Source organism: Hypanus sabinus, chromosome 24, assembly GCF_030144855.1.
Source record: "Hypanus sabinus isolate sHypSab1 chromosome 24, sHypSab1.hap1, whole genome shotgun sequence".
NCBI classification, from domain to species: Eukaryota; Metazoa; Chordata; class Chondrichthyes; order Myliobatiformes; family Dasyatidae; genus Hypanus; species Hypanus sabinus.
Genome location: NC_082729.1, coordinates 27287738 through 27301731, shown reverse-complemented (window position 1 = coordinate 27301731; position 13994 = coordinate 27287738). Strand labels below are relative to the sequence as shown.

Below are 13994 nucleotides of genomic sequence, written 5' to 3'. Positions count from 1 at the left end.
ATCAATAAGCTTAAACACCTTAGTTTCAGTACCTCCTTGTGCAATTGGATCTTCAATTTCATCACTTGTAGATCCCAGTCGGCTCCGATTGGCAACATCTTCTCCCCAATCTCCAGATGCACCACAAGGCTTTATACTTATGACTGTGAGGCTAAGCACAGCTCCAACATCATATTTACATTTGCCGAAGACACCAGTGTTCTTGGCCAGATCTAAAATTGTGATGAAGCAGCATTTTGGAGGTAGACTGAAAATCTGGCTGAACAACCACCTCTTACTCAATGTTGGCAAGACCAGGGAGCTAATTATTGACTTCAGAAGGAAACTAGGTGCATGAGCCAGTCCTCATCAGAGCACAAATAAGAGAAAATCTGTAGATACTGGAATTCCGAGTGACACACACAAAATGCCGTTGGAACTCAGCAGACCAGGCAGCACCTATGCAAAAAATATCAACGTTTTGGGCCAAACACCTTTGGCAGGACTGGAGTAAAAGTCCAGTAAATTTAAAAGGTGAGGGATTAAGTAAAAGAGCTGAGAAGTTGATTGGTGAAAGAGACAGAAGGCCATGGAAGAAAGAAAAAGGGGGGAGGAGCACCAGAGGGAGGCGATGGGCAGGCAAGGAGCTGAGGCGAGAGGGGGAAAAGGGAGTGGGAATAGAGAAGGGTGTGGGTTAGGGGTAATTACCAAAAGTTTGAGAAATTGATGTTCATGTCATCACTGAACACAGTAAATGATCCCAACAGACTCACAGGTGAAGTGTTGGCTCACCTGGAAGGACTGTGTAGGACCCTGAATGTTAGTGAGGGAAGGGGTGTAGGGGCAGGGCAGAACAAACTTGTTCTGTTTGTAAGAATAAGTGCCAGGAGGGAGAAGGGAGTCTCGTAGGGAGCGCTCCCTCCAGAAAACAGAAGTTGGTGGGGGGGGGGGGGGGGGAGGGGGGTTTAGATGTGCTTGGTGGTGGAAGTCTCAGAGAAATGTGTGCTGGACGCAGAGGCTGGTAGGATAGAATGTGAGGACAAGAGGAACCCTATCCCAGGTAGAATGGCGGGAGGATGGGGTAAAAGCAGACATGCTTGAAATAGATGAGATGCAGTTGAGGGCAGCGTTGATGGTAGGAGAAAGGAGGTCCCTTTCTTTGAAAAAGAGTATCTCCTTCGTTCTAGAATGAAAAACCTCATCCTGATAACAGATGCGGCAGAGACAGAGGAATTGGGAAAAGGGGATGGCATTTTTAACAGTAAGGTGGGATGAGTAGTCTGTTTGATGAGAGTCTGTTTGTTTGTAATAGACATCGGTGGATAAGTTGTCTCCAGAGATATAGACAGTGAGGTCAAGAAAGGAAAGTGTCAGAAATGGACCAGGTGAATTTGAGGGCAAGGTGGAAGTTGGAGGCAAAGCTGATGAAGTCGACGAGTTCTGCGCAGGTGCATGAAGTGAAACCAATGCAGTCGACGTAGTGTAGGAAAAGTGCGAACGTTCACCAGTGTAGGCTTGGAACAGACCATTCCACGTAGCTGACATACAGGCAGGCATAGCTGGGACCCATTTTGTGTGAAGTAAATGGGAGGAGCCAAAGGAGAAATTACTGAGAGCGAGGAGAGTGGTGGTGGAGGGTAACTGGTTGGGTCTGGTGTCCAGGAATAAAAATGGAGAGCTTGAGGCCTTCTAGATGGGGGATGGAGGTGTCTAGGGACTGAGCATCCATAGTAAAAATAAAATGATGTGGGCTAGGAACTTGAAAAGCTTGTGTGAGATGTCGCGGATGTAGGTTGGAAGGGACTGAACCGGGCGGGGGGGGGGGGGGGGGGGGTAAGACAGTCAAGGTATGCTGACACGAATTCAGTGGGGCATGAACAAGCTGAAACAGTGGGTCTACCTGGACAAGCGATTTGTGGATCTTGGGTAGGAGGTAGAAACAGAAGGTGCAGAGTGTGGGAACTTTGGTTGGTGGCAGTGGATGGGTGATCCTCAGTGCTAATAAGGTTGGTGATGGCCTGGTGTTCCTTAGCTGGATCCTGTCAGAGGTGTCTGATTGTTTAGCAAGGTAGAGATCAGTACACCGGACTACTGCAGCCCCTCCCTTACCTGTGGGTTTGATGGCAAGGTTAGGACTAGTGCGGAGGGAATGGAGAGCAGAGCGTTCAGTTCAGGGGTGAGGCTGGAATAGGAGGGGGAGTGTTAAAGTCTAAACTTTACAGTTGGCAATGAAAAAGTCGCTCCCTACACGACTCCCTTGTCCATTCGTCCCTCCCCACTACTTCCCTCTTGGCACTTACCCTTGCAAGTGCTACACCTGCCCCTACACCACCTCACTCTCCACTTTCAGGGGCCTAAACAGTCCTCCCAGATGAGGCGACACTTCACCTGTTGGGGTCATTTACAGTGTTTGATGCTCCCGGTGTGACTTTCCGTACATCAGTGAGACCCGTCATAGATTGGAAGACCGCTTCGCTGAGCATCTACACTCCATCTGCCAGAACAAGTGGGATGTCCCAGTGGCCACTCATTTTAATTCCACTTCCCTTCCAGTATGCCCATCCAAGGCCTCCTCTATTGGCTTGATGAGGCCACACTTAGGTTGCAGGAACAACACTTTATGTTCCATTTGGCTATCCTCCAATCTGATGACATGAACGTCAATTTCTCAGACTTCCGTAATGGCCCTCCAGACCCCCTTCTCTATTTCCCACACTCTCTCCCCCCTTCTATCTCTTTCACTAATCAACTTCCCAGCTCTTTACTTCATCCCTCCCCCTTTAGATTTCACCTATCACCTCTCTCCCCTCCCCTTTTAAATCTACTTGGCTTTTCTTTGCCAGTCCTGTCAAAGGGTTTCAGCCCAAAATGACAACTGTACTTCTTTTTTGTCCATAGATGCTGCCTGGTCTGCTGAGTTCCTCTAACATCTTTAAATTCCTGTTATTATTTTGGAGGACCTGTCCTGGTTCCAGCATGAAACTGCAATTACAAAGGAAGCATGGCAGCTCCGCTTCTTTCTTGGGAATTTGCGAAGATTCAGCAAGACTCTGAAAAATTTGACATATCCTCTATAGGTGTGTAGTGGAGTATATATTGACTGGCTGCATCACAGACTGGTGTAGAAACACCAATGCCCTTGAATGGAAAAGCCTACAAAAGGTCGTGGATACATGCCAGTCCATCACGGGTAAAGCCTTCCGTACCACGAGCACATCTACATGGAGCATTGTTGCGGGAGAGCAGCAACCATCATCAGGGACCCCAGCCTCTCTTTACAGTCCTGCTGTCAGGAAGGTGGTACAGGCGTCTCAGGACTCACGGCAGCAGGTTCATAGTATTCCCACAACCAATGGACTCTTCAGCTAATGTTCTCAATACCTATTATTCGTTTGTTTAATTGCGTTTCTTTGTATTTTCAGTTTGCTCTCTGGTTGAACAGCTATTAGTGCAGTCTTTCAGAGATTCTGTTACAGCTCTGGATTTATTGTAGATGCCCACAAGAAAATGAATCTCTGGGTTGCATTCAGAACACAGGAAGAGGCCACTTGGCCCGCAACATTGTGCCAAACCAGCTGAAAAGCAAAAAAAATCACCCAAACACTAATCCCTCCAACCTACACCATGTTCACATCCTCCATCGTCATTACATTCATGTGCATGTTCAAACATTTCTTAAAAGCCTCTGCTTCTGCCTCTACCACCATACCAGGCAGTGCATTCCACCCGCAACTCTGCGTGAAAAACCTACCCATCTCACTTACAATACCCACCTTCTAGCATTTTCAACCCTGGGAAACAGATGCTCTTGTGAAATCTATTTGTGCTTCTCATAATCAGGTAAGCCTCTAGCAGATCCCCCCTCAGCCTCTGACGCTCCAGTAATAACAACCCAAGTTTACCCAACCTCTCGTGACAGCACAGGCCCTCTAAACCAGACAGCATCCTGGTAAAATCTCTGCAAAGCCTCAACATCCTTCCTACAGTGAGGAGACCAGAACTGTGTGCCACTCCAGATGTGGCCTAACCAGAGGTTTTCTTTTTAAAAAGTTGCAGCACAACCTCTTGACTTTTGAACTCAAGGTTTTGACTAAAAAGAAAACATTCCAAAAACATTATTAACCATGTTATCAACCTGTGTAGCCTCTTTCAAGGAACCATGAACTTGGATCCCAAGAATCCTCTTCTCAGCAACTCTTAAGGATCTTGCCTTTAACAGTGTACTGTCTCCCTGCGTTTCCCTGACCGAGGTGCAACACCTCACATTTATCTGGGTTGAACTCCATCTGCCATTTCTCTGCCCATATCTGCAACTGATCCATATCGTGCTATATTCTTTGCCAGTGTTCTACACGATCCACAACTTGGCCATCCACAAATTTACTAACCCACCCATCTATATTTCCATCATGGTCATTTATCTACATCACAAACAGCAGAGGTACCAGCACAGATCCCTGCCAAATACCACTAAGTGTAGATCTCCATCTCGACTAAGTCCCTTCGATCAACTATCCTCTGTCTTCTATGTACTAGCTAGTTCGGAATCCAAACAGCCAATGCACCACGGACCCAGTACATCTTCCAGATTGGCCTCCCATGAGGGACTATGACAAACAGCTTACTAAAATCCATATGGTCATCCATTGCCCTACCCTCATCAATCTCTCTCATCACCTTTACAAAAATCTCAAGTTGATCTGACAAAGCCATCCATGCTGGCTCTCCCTAGTTAGGCCAAGAGATTCCAAATGCTCATATATCCTACCCCCCGGAATTCTTCCAGCAATTTCCCTACAATGGACATGAGACTCACTAGTCTATAGTTCCCAGGATTTGTCGGTTCCTTTTTGCTAACTACTTGCCAGTCCTCTGGGACCTCGCCTGGACACAAAGATACTACCACAAACAATAGAAAATCTGCAGATGCTGGAAATCCAGCCAACACACACAAACTGCTGGAGGAATATTTCAGCAGGCCAGACAGCAGAATCTATGGAAAAGAGCATGGTTGACATTTCGGGCCTCCCAAAGATACTAGTCAAGGGCCAAACAATCCATCCTTCCTTCAACATCCTGGGGCAAGTCCCATCAGGCCCTGGGGACATATCTACCTTAATACTCCTTAAGAAGCCCAACAATTCTCTCTCCTTGACCTCTAACCTTTTTTTTTAATACTCTTAGTGCTGGCTTCTGGTCCGCCATATCCTTTTCCTTGATAAATACTGAAGTACCTCACATTCTCCCCAATTAAATGCTTCCCTCTTCATCCTTGTGGTCCCACCATCTGTTTAGAAATCTTCTTGCTGTATGTACAGAATGCTCTGGGATTTACATTAATCCTACTTGTCAAGGACTCTGCATGGTCCCTCTTGGCTTTGCCAATTCCCTTTAGCTCTTTTCTAGCTTCTTTATACACTAAATTCATCAACCCTTTGAACATCCAAGGCCTCTCATCTTTCCATCCGTTCTTCCTTTTAACAGGAATACAACTTTCCTGTACTCTGCAATTTATCTTTAAATACCCTCCACATGTCTGATGTTAACTATCCAGAGTAAGTGTTCCCAATTAACACTTCTTAGCTCCTGCCTAATGCCCTCGTAATTCGTCCTACTCCAACGTAAAACTCTCCCACAAGGACCACACCTATCCCTAACTGCTCATCCACTCAGAGGTCAGACACCTAGTCAGGCTCATGAAGCAACACTGAGTGACATACATGCACTTCGGTAAAATTATTTTTGAAATTTTACTCTATTCCTTTCCATTGATGCCACCTGACCTGCCGAATTCCTCCAGCATTGTGTTGCTCTGCAGAATCTTGTGTTTATGAATTGTATTTAACTTGAGCTACGCCAGCCAGCAACCCCGATATAACCCTAACCTAATCACAGGACAATTTGCAATGATCAACCAGTGGCAGGAAACTGGAGCACCCTGATGAAACCAGCACATTCCACGGGGAAGACATAGCAGTTACCAAGGCTGAACTTCCAACCTGAGATGTCCCGAGCCGTAATGGTGTCATACAAACTGCCATGTTACTGTGGCGCAACTTCCTAAAGTTGAGGTTGACCCACGTCAATCAGAACGATAAGGTACACTCAGGCTGAAACTGGATTTTGGGAAGTGGAAAAAAAGCAAGCAGAGCTTCAGGCTTCCAGCAAATGAACAGAGCAGCCAAATTAGCAATGCAGGCCAATCCCAGGTTGCAAGCTCCCATAATCTTAAATCACCAGGTCTGACTTACATTCTTTACGACGAAAGGCAGAACTAACTTCTCACCTCACCATCCAACTTTGTCATTCTTCCTCATCAGGAACCACATGTATTTGATGCCTGGTTACCACAGAGAAAGACCTTTGTACATTTGAAGACAGAACCCGTTTGTTACCCGAGGATGACCCCTGCTGGTCTCAGTAAAAACACTATTTGTCACATGGCAATGGCAATCTATCCAGTTGATGGCCTTGGCTCAAAGTCCCCAGGTGGCCACCCCACCCCCCAATGGCCCTGATAGTAACAGTGACACCACCCCTCCCTACAAGACACGACCAGTGCTTGGACTCTCAGGGGAACTGTTAAGCTTCCAGATGAGCCATTGCATTGGAAGAGTATGCCGTCAATGCCGAGACACCTGCAACGCAGGGCTCACGGAGAGGGATCCCGCCAGCTGCTGATGGCTGTTACCGACAAGCAATGCCAGTAAACCCCACGAGTTTCCCCACAGAAGCGATACAAAGAGCACTAATCAGAGCATCGGCAGCTGCTGTCAGCTCAGTCTGCGGGCAGGCCCCAACCACCTGCATTGCAGATCGATCCATGACACAGCAGTGCGGTCTGAGCCTCGCAGCACCAGCCAGCCCACGGGGGAGGGCAAGGCAATCAATCCTGGTCGCCTGAGCTAGTATCCGCTGCACACATTGCCTGCCCGTTCCCTCTGGGCTTGATTAGTCCGGCCTGACACAGAAACAGGAAACAAGCCTTCCGGGCCCACTGGGCACCAACTAGCAAGTGCCCCACTTTACACCAATCACACCTCATCCTCTCCCCCCGGCCAAACATACGCAGTAGGTCAGGGGTTCCCAACATTTTCTATCCAACAGAGCCGTGCTGTTAACCCAAGGGTTCGTGGACCCTGGGTTGGGGACCACCTGCATTAGCAGAAATTTAAAGTGTCCAGCTCCACCAATGTGAGGGGAAACTAGAGTAGCTGAGGGGGAAGGGGAGAAAATCAGTCCGAGGGAGAATGTGCAAACTACACACACACAGCACCGCAGTTTGGGATTCAACTCCGCAAAGGCTACTGATACCAGTGGGCAGACCCAGTTTCATCTCTATATTAAGTCCCGTTGCCCAGGATAAAGAGCAACAAGGGTGCACTCCCAAATCCCTGTCTGTAAGCCAGTCCCACCGTCCCAGGGATAAAGAGCAAAAAAAAGGGCATAGCAAAAGCCTTGGCTGTAACCACCACCAAACCAGGAATAAACTCAAAGTATGAACAATAATCACTGACTCTAAACAGATGGGTTGGGGGTGGAGGTGAAGCTTACTAGGTGATAAGTGACTGCAGGTAGGTGGGAAAGGTAAAGTGCTGGACAGGAAGGAATCTGACAGGACAGGAAAGAATAGACCATGGGAGAAAGGGGAGGGGAGGGGATAGGTGGGTGAGAAGAGGTAAGAGGCCAGAATGGGGAATAGAAGAGAGGGGAGGGCACTCTGCCTAACAAATCATAAACTCGATTTTGTATTAGTAGCCAGAGGCTGCAAGTAACTGGACGACAGTTAAACACAAGTCCAGTGCAGAGCAGGAGGTGAGAACCAGCTCCCAACAGACGCTACAATTAGGAGACAGTTAGATAAAGCTCCAGTGCAGAGCAGGTGGTGAGAACATGCTCCCAACAGACGCTACAATTAGGAGACAGTTAGATAAGCTCCAGTGCAGAGCAGGAGGTGAGAAACAGCTCCCAATTGTTTTCCGTAACAATTCTCTAGAGAAATAAGGTCAAAGGCTGCTTTAGCATGTCAACCTTCTATTCAACTGCTGGAAATAGCCAGAGTTTGCTCCTTCCCACTAGCCCACCGGGCCTCCTGTCCCCACAGTGTCAGAGGACGGGAACACGAGCCCAATTATTCCATGTGACCAACTGATCCCAACAGTCTTTTACCGTACCCTTCCAACCATTCCCTATGTACTTGTTTAAATACCTTCAAAACATTGCCATTACTGCTATGTGCCATTTCATGGGCAATCAAGGTTTTCCCACCACCATGATTGTTATTAGCGCATGTTTCTACAGAAGTGGTTTCCCATTGCCTTCTGGGCAGTGCATTTATAAGACGGGTGATCCCAGCCATTATCAATACTCTTCATAGAATGACTGCCTGGCGTCAGTGATAACCAGGACCCATGATATGCACCAGCTGCTCATACAACCACCCACCATCTGCTCCCATGGCTTCACGGGTCGGGGGCGGGGGGAAGATGCCCCATGTCAGGGAAAAGACTGTGGCGACTCACCATATTTATGCTCCCTGGAGATTTTATAATTTTCTGTAAGAACACTCAGGTTCCAAAACTCCAGAGGATGAAAAGCCCTGGTCTATTCAGTTTCTCCAGAGCACCTAAGCCCTCCAGTCCCAGTAACATTCACATAAACCTTACCTGCATCCTTTCCAAATTTAGTGATAAACACTTGAGAAAAAGAAGTGACTACTCTGTAGCATCTTAACAGATGAATTGGGAACATTAAAGGGAATGGTTGAGTGGCAGGAGGAGGAGACACATCTCAGCCAAAGGAAATGCAAGACCCTCCTCCTTCCCGTGAGCCTGCAGGTCACCCTTGTCAAGGGTAGCACCTGCTGAGTTCCCCCGATCAGGGACACATGAAGCCGTGGGAGCAGGTGGTTGTATCGGCAGCCAATATGTATCACATCCTGGGTATGCAACCGCTGACGCCACTGGAGTGCATTGATAATGACTGGAGTCATCTGTCTTGTAAAGACACTGCCCAGAAGACAATTGCAGACCATTTCAGTAGAAAAATTTGCCAACAGCCACGGTCATGATCACACACATCACGGCACTTAATGAACGAACAGGAACAAACAATTGTTAGGAAAGGCTTCCTATCCAACTTCAAAAGGGAATATTTGCAAACAACAGACTAAATGCCTACAAGAAAATTAATCTCTTTCTTCGGTCCCTTGCTTTCAGCTCTTTTTTTTTGGTAGTAGGCATCAATATCTTCTGTTGCTAAATGTATTTACAGTTTTGGGGGTTTGATTGTCCTGATTTATATTCTCTATATTGTGTTGTGGTTGGTCTGGAGTTCTATTTGTTGCGGGGCTTGGGGAGGATACTAATTTTACATATCTTCAATTTGGGTGCTTTCTCAATTATTTTCTTTTGTATTATATTATTGTATGTTTATTTTTGTACTGTATTAATGCTCTTCATTTCGATCTGGGTTTTTTTTTATCTGTAGCGATGTAGAAAATGTATAAAAAAACTAATTTTAAAAAAAAGAAAATTAATCTCAGGTTAGTATATGGTGACACATCCGCACCTCACTTTGACAAAACTATGGCAGCATGAGTCTACGCTACTGCTAATCTTACAGTCTATGAGCAAAGTCCAATCCATCACTGCATCCATAGTAAATGCTGGTCAATAAATGTTGACAGCCCCACCACAGAGTGATGCACCAAAAATAGGCCACTCAGCCCCAGAAGCAAACCCTTCTGACTAGCTACAGCCATCTCTCTTCTGGAATTCTTGTGTTCTATGCAACTTTTACTTTCATTCTGAACATAGCTAGCTCCATCACGCGCACTAGCCTCCGTAGTATCTAGGACAGTGGTTCCCAACGTGGGGGGGGTAATTTGATTTTTATGGGGGGCAATTTGAGAATGAGTTATTAACAGTGAATTTTTTCTAGTAAGTCTGTGTATGAGTGTGTGCGAGTTACATGTTACAGTATGCGTACATAAAAATACTTGTGTGTATGTAACATGTGTAATTGCGTATGTATATATGTATATATAGTGTATCACCATCATTACAACCATCAAATGGCTTTCACAATTAAATTAATGAATTGACTGATGTAGGAAGGAACAAATGAACAAGTCCAAACGCGCAAGAAGCTCGTACGAGGTCGCATCAATGCTGCTTTTTGCAGTAGCTTTTGGTTCTTGGTGGTGTGAAGGTGTGTACATTGTGTCATCTCTTTTAAACAGTGTATCTGTCTTTGAATGCTGCAGAAAAGAATCGGCATTTATTTATTATTATTATTTTAATATCACTTAATGTTCTTTTTTTTTACAATTTCTTAGTAATTTCTTCCTCAGAACTTTAACAGTCCTTTGGTTCTTTTATTTTTCTCTTTCATGAATGCCATGCTCTTTGGAAGCTTGTTTAAACCAAGTTATTGGTCTTTTAGGCTTCCTCCAGGTGAATAGGAGTTCACTTTTTGAATAATAAGAATTATATATCACCACAGAGGGCATCAGGATTTTAGATTAGGTGATTAGGTGGGGCATGGCCAAAAAAAGGTTGGGAACCACTGATCTAGGACCTCTTCAAGGAGTGATGCCTCAAAAAGGCAGCGTCTATCATAAAGGACCCACATCGCCCAGGACATCCCTTATTCTCAATTCACAGTTTTATTTCTCTCTATTTTAATGTATTGCATTGTAAACTTAAAAGTTCATAACATGTGCCAGTGACATTAAACCTGATTCTGAATTCAGTAACAAACTGGGATTAGCCAAGAGGCTTCCCGGCAAACTCAACATTGTAGTTCATGAACCAGACACACGACAAAGAAGCATTAAATCTCCCTCCTGACTTGTTGCGCACTTGGAATTTCCAGAGAATTTGCTTCTTTAGAAGATTTTTCTTTTGCACCGAGATCATATGACAGTCACTCATTGTTTTCAGATTCTGGACAGTGTAAAATACAGGAAGATTGCATCAGGAAATCGGGGCATTTCACCCTCAAATAGCAAGTGACCTATTACAAAAGGTTTTCAATAGTTGAAACAGCTTCGCTTGCAGTAAGCACACAAAGCTATTAGATAGTCAGGCCTTTTCAGCTCTGGAAAGTTATTGCTCTTTCACTTGCAACCTGCAAACCATTGAAAATTCCAACATCTTCTCACTCCCCCACCACCCAAACCAAACACAAACTCCCACCGTCTCAGTGAAAATTCTGCATACACCCCTCATAAATTGCTGGGCAGAGATGGGTGGATGCGTTTAAAGAGAACTTTAGGAAGTGTGCAGAAAGTGGGGGGAGGAAAAGAATAACGGTTTGTGGAGCTGAAGGCCAACACTGTGCTCTGTTCTCAAGGACAGTGCCCTTGATCAGAACAGCTTCCTGACTTTTTCCAGACCGGGATAGTTTGGAAGGAAACATTCCATCGTCAACTCCATGGTGGAGTTAGATGGCACAGGCTCTGGCAAGGTGACACCTGTCAACACTTGTGATCACACTGCCTATGCAGAGCTTGCACATTTCCTGCGCATATTGCAGCTTATCCCCACATCCACAGTTCCTCAAACTTACCATGAGCCCAATGAACCATCAAAAAAGTGTTATTGTTTTATCTTATTAGACCACCTACAGTCTATTCCTTCTCACAGCAAAATCCCAACACTCATTTCCATAAGACATAGAAACAGAATTAGGCTCTTTGGGCCATCATTCGATTATGGCTGATACTGTTTTCTTTTCAACTACATTCTCCTACCATCTCCTCATAACCTTCGATACCCTTATTAGTCAAGAATCTATCAGTCCCCTCTTTAAATATACTCGATGACTCGGTCTCCCTCCACAGCCGTCTGTGACAATGAATTCCACAGATTCACCACTCTCTGGCTATTTCAGGAACATCCTTTTCCTTTGCCATTGCACTTCTAAATGGTCCATGAATTCAGGAAGACAACCTTGTTATTCATCCTTTGCACCATTTAAGTTTTCGTAGCTAAACTTCATGTCTTGCTGTGAAAGAGCAAATTTCAAGACATATGTCAGTGATAATAAGCCTGACTTCGTTGGGTCCGACCCCCACACGCAATGGAGACCACGGCATCCTTTCCTCCCCACTAACCTCATGTCTCAGCACTACAGGACTGACCCCGAAACACACACACTCTCTCTACCGTCCTTACAACACGATTGATCTCAGTACATATCCCACCACCACCACCCCTCCAGTCCACCGGCACTGTTGAGTTACGTTCCCAGTCGATCACCCTCCCCTCTTACCACCACCCACACGGTACCAATGGGTTCCTTCTCCCCTCAGTACCGCAAACACCCCATCCCCTGGGTTCTCGACATCTTCTTTCCCCTCACCCACTCACTCGGGACGGCGAGGCTCCGGGCCTCCCTCTCCCCTCACTCGATACGGCAGAGCTCCGGGCCTCCCTCTCCCCTCACTTACTCACTCGGGGCAGCGAGGCTCCGGGCCTCCCTCTCCCCTCACTTACTCACTCGGGGCAGCGAGGCTCCGGGCCTCCCTCTCCCCTCACTTACTCACTCGGGGCAGCGAGGCTCCGGGCCTCCCTCTCCCCTCACTTACTCACTCGGGGCAGCGAGGCTCCGGGCCTCCCTCTCCCCTCACTTACTCACTCGGGGCAGCGAGGCTCCGGGCCTCCCTCTCCCCTCACTTACTCACTCGGGACGGCGGGGCTCCGGGCCTCCCTTTCCCCTCACTCGTTACGGCAGAGCTCCGGGCCTCCCTCTCCCCTCACTTACTCACTCGGGACGGCGGGGCTCCGGGCCTCCCTTTCCCCTCACTCGTTACGGCAGAGCTCCGGGCCTCCCTCTCCCCTCACTTACTCACTCGGGGCAGCGAGGCTCCGGGCCTCCCTCTCCCCTCACTCACTCACTCACTCGGTACGGCGGGGGCTCCGGGCCCTCTTTTCTCTCTCTTTCTCTTGGCGTCCCTCTTTCCACTCGCGATCCTGACTCAACAAAACCAAAATGGCGCCGGGGGCCCGCCCTCCGACCCCGGAAGCAGACGCCGCCTGACCTTCCCGCAGCCTCCTCCCCCAGCATAACGCCGGGAAAAAAAATCCACTCACCGCCCTCGGGAAGGCTGAGGCGAGGAGGCAAATTAAACTCGTTCCCGGCACCCATTAACCAACGCTCCCGCTCCCGCCCCCCCTTGCCCGGCTCTCTGAGGCGCTTCTCAGGCCCCGCCCCTCCGCAAGATGGCGGCCTCCACCTCCTCCCCTCGCGGTGGCCTGCAGCCCTCCTCCTCCATTTACCTTCCCTCCGCCTCCACCGCAGCCGCTCCCTCTGGCTCCTCCTCTCTCGCCCGCCCTCTACTCTTTACCACCGGAACTTGCCCTCCCCCGCTCCCCGGGCTTGAAGGCCGCTGCCAGCCGACTGGGACCGTATGGCGCCGCAGTGGCGGAAGTGACGTCGGCCGGGAACCGTTATTCGCCTCCCCCCCCCCCCCCCCCAGAAGAAAAGCAGAGTCTAATTTATCTTTCATCCCGAAACCCTTCTTACTGTTTGCAAGTTCTGCCTGGGCTGCGGTCCGGCCGCTTGCGCGGTGCCAAGTACCCCCCCGGGGGTAGGAGAGCGGGGGAACGCGGCGGGAGGAAGAAGCTCCCAGTCATTGCTGCAAGATGGCGGCGCAGGCAATAAAGTGCTGAAAAAATAAAGAAGTGGATTACAAGATTATGAGTTCATCTGGTTTATTATCACTATAGAGTATAAAGCATTACTGCACAGCCACAGGCCCGTCAGCCCATTTAGACCATGCCAAACTTATTCTACCTACCCCCATATAGCCCTCCATAACCGTCCCAGTACTTACCCAAACGGCTTGTAAACTTTGCAATTGAACCTGTGCCAACCATTTCCACTGGCACAACCCTCTGAGTAACGAATTTGCTCCTCAGGGTCCCCTTTAAAACTTAACAAACATGCCCTCTTCTTATTGCTACCATCATTCAGGAGGTACAGGAGCCTGATGATGCACTCTCAAA

The 13994-nt window shown here is 47.7% G+C and overlaps 1 protein-coding gene across 2 annotated transcripts in view; it reads right to left on the bottom strand.

Annotated features, from left to right (window-relative positions):
- The window catches only part of uba1 (ubiquitin-like modifier activating enzyme 1), a 59164-nt gene extending 45776 nt beyond the window's left edge, over positions 1-13388 (bottom strand). The window contains exon 1 of one of the 2 annotated variants that reach the window (XM_059949485.1): positions 13266-13388. The gene's annotated coding sequence lies outside the window, so the exon portion shown is untranslated. Of the gene's footprint in view, positions 1-12888; positions 13032-13265 lie in introns of those variants that run through there. The other variant, XM_059949484.1, reaches the window with a different exon arrangement.
- Between the last annotated feature and the right edge of the window lie 606 nt (positions 13389-13994).